We start from the raw sequence: 8223 nt of genomic DNA on the forward strand, positions 1-8223 counted from the left end.
CTTCATCACAAAAGGACTCAATTCCTTGAACCTTGGTGATTTGAGCATGAACATCTCTGGATGTTTTCCATGCTTTAATCACCTCCTGTTCTCGATCGAGCTGCTTCTTTAAAATTTCTTCCTTTTTCAAGGACTCAGTTAATTCCTCCTTAGCAATTCTACACTCAATTTTTAGTTTCTCAAACTCAACAAACTGAGACTCAAGCACATTATTCCTCTCACTCAAAAATAAGTTGTTTTCTTTGATTTTAGCATTTTCTTTAGTGAGGGACTTAAGTGTAACACGCAAATGATACAATTATGTAGACATGTCATTTATTGCATCATTACACTCAGCTTTAGATAAATGTGCAAGGTTTGTAGTAATTACCAGATTGCTTGAGGAACTTGTCTCTGTTTCATCAGACTTGGCCATAAGGGCTAGATTGACATAGCTGACATCCTCATCTTCATCCAAACCATCAGCTGCCCAGTCATTCTCTTGTGTAATAAAAGCCTTTTCCTTCTGTTTGAGTAGATCAAATTATTTTTGCTTATAATCCACAGACTCAAATCTCTTCTTACTGGAATCTGACTTTCTACACTCATTTGCAAAATGCCCTGCCAAGCCATATTTGAAACACTTGAATTTTGACTTATCCACCATGTTTCTATTTGGCTTGGCAGCTCCAAAGTTCTTCTTGAACTTGAGCTTGGCAAATCTTCTTGAAAGGAATGCTAGGTGCTCATCAATGTCCTCCATGTCATCTTGACTCAAAGAATCTTCACTTTCTGCTGCTAGCCCTTTACCCTTGCTTTCACAGGCCTTTGAAGTTGATTCCACAGCTTCCATCTTCACTTCCTTCTCCTTTTCCAGTTCAGCAACTAGTGCAATGGATCCTCATTTCTTCTTTCCTCTCTCCATTCTTTCATCCTGCTCTATTTCAAGCTCATAGGTCTTTAGAATGCCATACAGTCTCTCCAAAGTAAACTCCTTATAATCTTGTGAGTTTCTCAATGAGACTGTCATTGGTTTCCATTCCTTTGGAAGAGATCTGAGAAATTTCAGATTGGAGTCTTTAGTCTGATAGACTCTTCCATGCAATTTAAGAGCATTTAGTAGCTTTTAGAATCTACTAAAAATGTCAATGAGTGACTCACTTTCTTCATTGTGAAAATGCTCATATTGCTGAATCAGGAGCTGCATTTTATTTTCTCTTACTTGCTCAGTACCATCACAGATTATCTGTATTGGATCCCAAACTTCCTTGGCAGTCTTGCAGTTGATGATGTTATCAAACATATCTGCATCAACACCATTGAACAGAATGTTCATGGCCTTTTTATCTTTCCTGACTTGTTCAAGATCAGGATCAGACCATTCATGCCTTGGCTTTGGAACTGATGGTTCATTTCCTGTTGCAGCTCTCATTGGAACATGAGGGCCTCTTTCTATGCAGTCCACATAGGCCTCATCTTGAGAAAGCATATGAAGATGCATCTTTACCTTCCAATGATGGTAATTATCTTTATCCAGAAAAGGAATCTTGACTCCAACATCTTTCTTGTTCATCTTGCTGAATTGTTTTGATCTTTAAACTCTTTGTAGATTAAGAGCTTGCTCTGATACCAATTGTTAGTCCCTTAATAATATAGCAAGAATTACAGAAGGGGGGTTGAATGGAATTCTTTACCTTTTTCTTGAAAGAAAAATGTTCAACTCGATTATAGATATATCTGTTTTGATTAGCACAATGCGGAATATAAACTTTAATGAATCAAAACAAGAGTAATTAAAAACAAGAGTCTTTAAAAACTTTCTGGTGGATTTAAACAATTCCACCAGAGATATATATTAATATATCGAGGGAACTCTGTGTGCAGAAATGCTCACAGCTGCTTATACAAGATAGAACAACTAAGAACACATGAAATGCTAAAGATAGTGCTTACAAAGATTTCTCTGTGTTTGTTTCTAAGCTCACTTAGTTTTCTTAGTTCTTTTTCTATTTGCTACTCTCTTGGTTTATATATATTACCAAGATTACAAAGTCAAAAGAACTGAATAAATATAAAATCTAACAGTCTTGATCTTTGCTGCTTTTCGTCCTCTATTACCCAGTTAATGGGCTTCCACAGTGTGTTTGTATCCAATCTCGACGGCTGTGTGTCAGCTTTCACTGTTCAACTGATGTTTGAATCTTGATATTATCATCCGTCGACTTTCAGATCATCCGTTGATGACTTACTTGATCATCCGTCGACTGCTATTTTGAACATCCGTTGAAAGTCATTTGATCATCCGTCGAAGCTTTGTTAAGCATCCGTTGATAGCTATTTTGGCACTTGACTTCATTTCACTTATACAAAATTACAAGACATTGCTTATGTACAGTTAATCAACCTATTCTGCATATCTAGTTAAAGTTAACATGACTTATATGCTACTACAGATTCTATACAAAGGTGCATACAACACTGTGCTACAAACTTATCATTATATAAGCTACTCACTCGATGGATAATAAATTACTCATCCGTCGGTACTCAAACTGAGTTATCCGTCGGGACTATGATTCTTATCCATCGAGTGCTACATTATTTCACTAAGTAAAATCTACTTAGATATTTTGTTTAGGTAATCATCAAGTGCACAACATATTCACAATAAAACGATTATGAGATTCTCGTGTTTATGAAACACGAAATAAAATACAAATTTTCTTTATTTCTGACATGGGGCGATTTTGTCAAAAGCGAGTTCTTTGAACTTGTAAGGTTGTGGGTTTTAAGCGAGACCGTTATGACTCCCTCACTACCGGTAAATCAAATCATTGAAGAATATTGATTTGAAGTATTTTATTCAAGGAAAAAATTGGGAATCTCTTTATGATGGGATCATGATCGTTTTAAAATTAACAAAACCCTAAAGTTAATATTAAGTTGATCAGATGCCTTCCAATGAGTCCAATGCGTTAACCCCCAGATCGACCAGGAGTGGGTTCACCAAAGCGAAGTACTCCTATCGATACTTTTGACTATTGGGTTTGACTTAACTAATTTATCACAATAGGATTGTGAACTTAGAGGCATATAGTTTGGCGAGATTTATTAGATAAATATGAACAAATGTTGTTCCACCAAGCTATCCAAGAGTTATATTGTTGATATAATTGACAAATGTTATCTACCTAAATAATCATGTTTTAGGAGAAAAGCCAAAGCTGACCACGCGTGGTGAAATATGGATCTTGGCTCACTTGAAAGGATATAGAAGATATTTTTTCCGAATTAATAGTTAGGGCTATTTATTTGATAAAAATAGTGGGAGATATATATTGTGATTATATATATATATGAATAATCACTTGAACATAATTTAATGATCATCTGTAGACTAAGTCATTTTATGCACTTTAATATTGTAGATATCAAATGACAAATAACACAAATAACTTCTCTATGTAATAGTCCCTGAGAAGGACAAGATGACATGAAATAATTTCCTCAATTGACACGGGAACTTGAGGATTGTCCTCAGGTTCAAGGATGTCACTCAAACCCCTCACTTATTTCTTCTAGTTGAGAATGAAACATGTGCTGAACAAAATGCTTACCAGAAGCAAATTGATTATACAACTGATGTTCCATGTCTCATGCTTGTAATTATGAGTGTTGAGCTTTAGAAGCAACAGGAGCATAATGATGCTTATGATATGATTGAGCACGTTCAAAGGATGTTTGAAGGATATGCTCGTCAGAAAGATTTGACAATAATAAGGCACCATACTTTTGCATTAATGGGAGAATGATATCCGGTTGAACCACATGTTCTAAAGATGATAGGTATATGTACCTTGATATTTTGGGTTTCAAGAATAGTCTAGAGACTCAGCTTGATTTGTTCAAATAATCTTTGAACAACTTCTATTCTTAGTTTGTTAAGAACAAAAGGAATGAGATAGAAAGAACACCCACTGAGTTGTTAAGCATGTTTAGAACTGCTGAAAATAACACGGTAAAGGCATGAATTACGTCCATATTGAGGATGTACACATGGAATGCAAATGGGAAAGGAAAGTGGACAGGCAAGGTGAAGATTTGATCTTATTCGGTGCCAAAACAAAGTCCAATCCCAAAGGGCTTTTGAAGCCTAATAGTGGTGTAGCTAAAGGAGATGATTGTCATTTCTGTGAAAATAACTGGATGAATGGAAGTTAAATTGTCGAGCTTATTTGGAAGATCTAAAGAAGAAGACTAGCAATGGTCAAGCTTCAGGTATAAGGTTAGAATTGTAGCAAAAGTTGTTGCTCTAGTTGAAGGAACTCTATACCTAATGTTGCCCATAAGGCGAGATTGAGAACTTGATAAATTTTTATTATATGCCTGCCTTTAGCGGATACATTAAGTCAATTTCTTGTTAGGATAAGAAAGGTTTTCATTTTAATTAAATAAACAATAGTTGTTTATTCTATTTCAATGATAAGACTTATAATGTTGCACAATTAGTTAACAATTTATATGTTCTAAGGTGACTCAAAGCAAACATTACCTCTAGCATTGTCGTTAAGCCATATTAATGAGAAACGCATTTCTGAGTTACATATAGATGAATACTTGGATAAGTTTGATTTTGAATCATACAGAAGATGCGAACTTTGTCTCATTGGAAAAATGACTAAAGCTTTTTTTACCTCATCAGGTGAAAGGGCCACCGAACGATTATAACTTATACATAATGATGTATGTGGTCGAATGCGTATGATGGCAAGGGGGCTTATACTACTTCATAACATTTATTGATGATTTCAGTAGATATGGATATGTGGTTCTTATGAAGAACGAATCCGATTCTTTGGAATTGTTCAAAGAATATAAGGCCGAAGTAGAAAAGAAAACAAGGGAAAAGTATAAAAGTTTTACGATCAGATCGTGGAGGAGAATACTTAAACCTCAATTTCAAGAGTTTCTTAATGGAGTGTGATAGTGTATCATAACTTACTCTTTCTGGAACACCTCCATGGAATAGAGATTCTTAGAGGAGAAATCGTACCTTGTTGGACATAGTGCGACCGATGATGAGTCAAGCGGATCTTCTATTCAGTTTCTAGTGTTATGCTCTAGAAACGGCTGCATATACACTTAACCAAGTTCCGACTAAAGCGGTTCAAAATACTCCGTATGAGATATAGAGTGATAAATGTTAAAGCATGTCATTTATGAAAATTTGGGGACGTGAAGCGTTTGTAAAATTTTTAGCCTCTGACAAGCTTGGACCAAAATTAGATAGATTCTATATTGTGGGATACCCAAGTGAGACTACGGTATAGTTTTTATAATCCTTTCGAGAACAAAGTGTTTGTTGCTCGGGCCGCTGTATTTCTTGAGGGAGAACTACTTTTTAAGAAAATCAGTGGGAGGATAATACATCTCGATGAAGATCTAGAACCACATGATAACATTGAACCATAGTTGGAATAATATCAGGATGTACATCAAAATGTTGAAAGTAATCCTGTCCAAGAAACACATGTTATTCTTAGATCTAGTAGGATTCACCATGAGCCCGGGAGAAATTATGAATTTCTTTTGACTCAAGATGGTGATGTAATGCTTACGGATAATGATAAGCCTCTCATCTACCAAGATGCTATGAATAGTTCAGACTCTGAGAGATGGCTTGAGGCCATGAAATCCAAGATGGAATCCATGTATCAAAATAAAGTGTTGACTTTAGTTGATCCACTCGAAGGGGTAAAACCTATAGGGTGCAAGTGGGTTTTCAAGAAGAAAACTGACATGGATGGTAAAGTACAGACCTATAAGACGTGACTAGCGGCAAAAGTTTCAGACTGATTCATAGTATAGACTATGATGATACTTTTTCACCGGTTACTATGGTCAAGTCTATCAAGATTTTGTTAGCAAAAGTTGCTTACTTTGACTATGAGATTTGGCAAATGGATGTCAAAACTGCTTTCTTATATGGAACCTTGAAGAGGATGTATATATGATATAACCTGAGGGTTTTGTCGATCCAAAGTTTGCTAAGATAGTTTGTAAGTTACTTTTATTTATTTATAGATTGAAGCAAGCCTCAAGAAGAATGAATATTCATTTTGATGAAATGCTCACATAATTTGGCTTTATTTAAAATGATGATGAACCATGTGTTTGCAAGAAGGTTAGTGGGAGCCATGTGACATTCCTAGTATTATATGTAGATGACATATAACAAATAAGGAATGTCATACCTTCTCTACAGGCTGTTAAGACTTGGTTGAGAAAGAGTTTCTCGGTGAAAGACTTAGGCGATGCTACCTATATATTAGGGATCAATATCTATAGAGATAGATTGAAAAGATTAATCGACCTAGTCGGAGTACATACATTGAAAAAATATTGCATCATTTTAGGATGCAGGAGATAAAGAAAGGATATGTTTTGATGTCTCATGGGATAGTGATCTCAAAAGATATTTGCCCCCTAAATCATTAGATGATAAGGGCTTTTTGAGAAAGCTCCATCTGCTTTAGCAATTGGATCTATAATGTGTACAATGATATGTATTTATCCTGATATTTCGTATGCTTTGAGCATGACAAGCAGACATCAGTCTAATCCAGGTGAGGGTCACTGGATAATTTTCAAGAATATTCTTAAGTACTTAAAGAGGACTAAAGATTTATTTTTGGTGTATGGAGAAGATAGGGAACCGGTTGTAAATGGTTACACTGATACTAGTTTCTGAACGTAATTTTTGGACATACAAGGATGATTACGAATTTATGTATGTTTTGTGTTTTGTCTAAATATAATTGATGTTAGCTTGAATAGTTCATAGCAAGAAAATTGATGATTCTATGTAAGCCGAATATATTGATATTTTTTTTGAAACAGCCATGAAGACTGTTTAGGCATGTCCTTTGGCAATATCGCCTTATTAATGAGATTAATTATTAAGGAGATATAAATGTAAAGTGCATATTAATGATAGTGTTGCAGACCCACTGACTAAGGCTTTGTCGCAGCAGAAGTACGATGGTCATACTAATTCCATGTGTATTAGATACATGGGTGATTGGCTCTAGTGTAAGTGGAAGATTGTTAGTGTTTGTGCCCTAGAGACAATACTATGATGTTTTAGTTTAATACATTAGGATTATTAATGTTTATGTTCTATCGATTATTCTATTTATAATTTATTAATTCTTAATTTACTGCGATATAAATGTTAGATTAATAAATGTCCTTGGAATATGATATGCAATTCTATATCTCTAAGTACGTGACTTAGAAATGAGATTATGAGAATAGTATCAATATTCCTAAAGCTCCCTAGTCGAGTATTATTATTAAGGGATAATAATAATGCATTAAGACTGGGGTGTTTGTTGACTGATGATCACATCTCATTGATCATAGGTATAGTGATACTAAAGTCAAAAACACAGGCAGATGTATATGTACATGGTGCTGGACAGACCCAATGGGAGATTTTACATGTCTGTTGTGTTATAAGTAATTCTCACAGTGATAATGATGTAATGGTCCTTAGACCTGAAGTCATTATATTTCTATACGAGAATTAATATACATTGATTCAATTAAAAGTTATCCTTGACCGGGTAATGATAAAAGTGGACATTGGGTATATTATGAATCGTATGAGAAATATGAATGATCTAGATGGGATTTAACCCTCCTATTTTAGGAGTGATATTATTGGCCTCTTGCGTGAGCTAGACTATGAAATGCGTGGCCACGCTCAAATATTGATATGATATGTTAGTCTACTCATTGATCAAGGAAACTTGGATTAAACTATGATGAGGATGACATATTACATGCCTCTAGTTTAATCAATAATATTTGGTTAAAGGAATTATATTATATTGTACATTATTCACAAAAGGTTTAATCTATCACCAATTCAATTATTATTACTTGGGTAGCAATGATGTATTACTAGATGCCGCTCATTGTTTACGATTTTAAATTAGATTTAAAATTTGTTGCCAACGTAATAATAACCTATAGGGTCACATACTAAGAATGGTTGAAGGATTATTTAATTTAAATTGGATTTAAATTATATTAAAGTAATTCGAATTATTTATAATATTAATTAAGTATGACTTAATTAATTAGATAAATATTGATATTCGAATTTACTAATATTAATTAGGAAATTTATTTGTTAAATAATTAAGTGAGACTTAATTATAATACAAATATAAATTT

Source organism: Apium graveolens, chromosome 4 (genome assembly GCF_009905375.1).
Source record: "Apium graveolens cultivar Ventura chromosome 4, ASM990537v1, whole genome shotgun sequence".
Lineage (NCBI taxonomy): Eukaryota > Viridiplantae > Streptophyta > Magnoliopsida > Apiales > Apiaceae > Apium > Apium graveolens.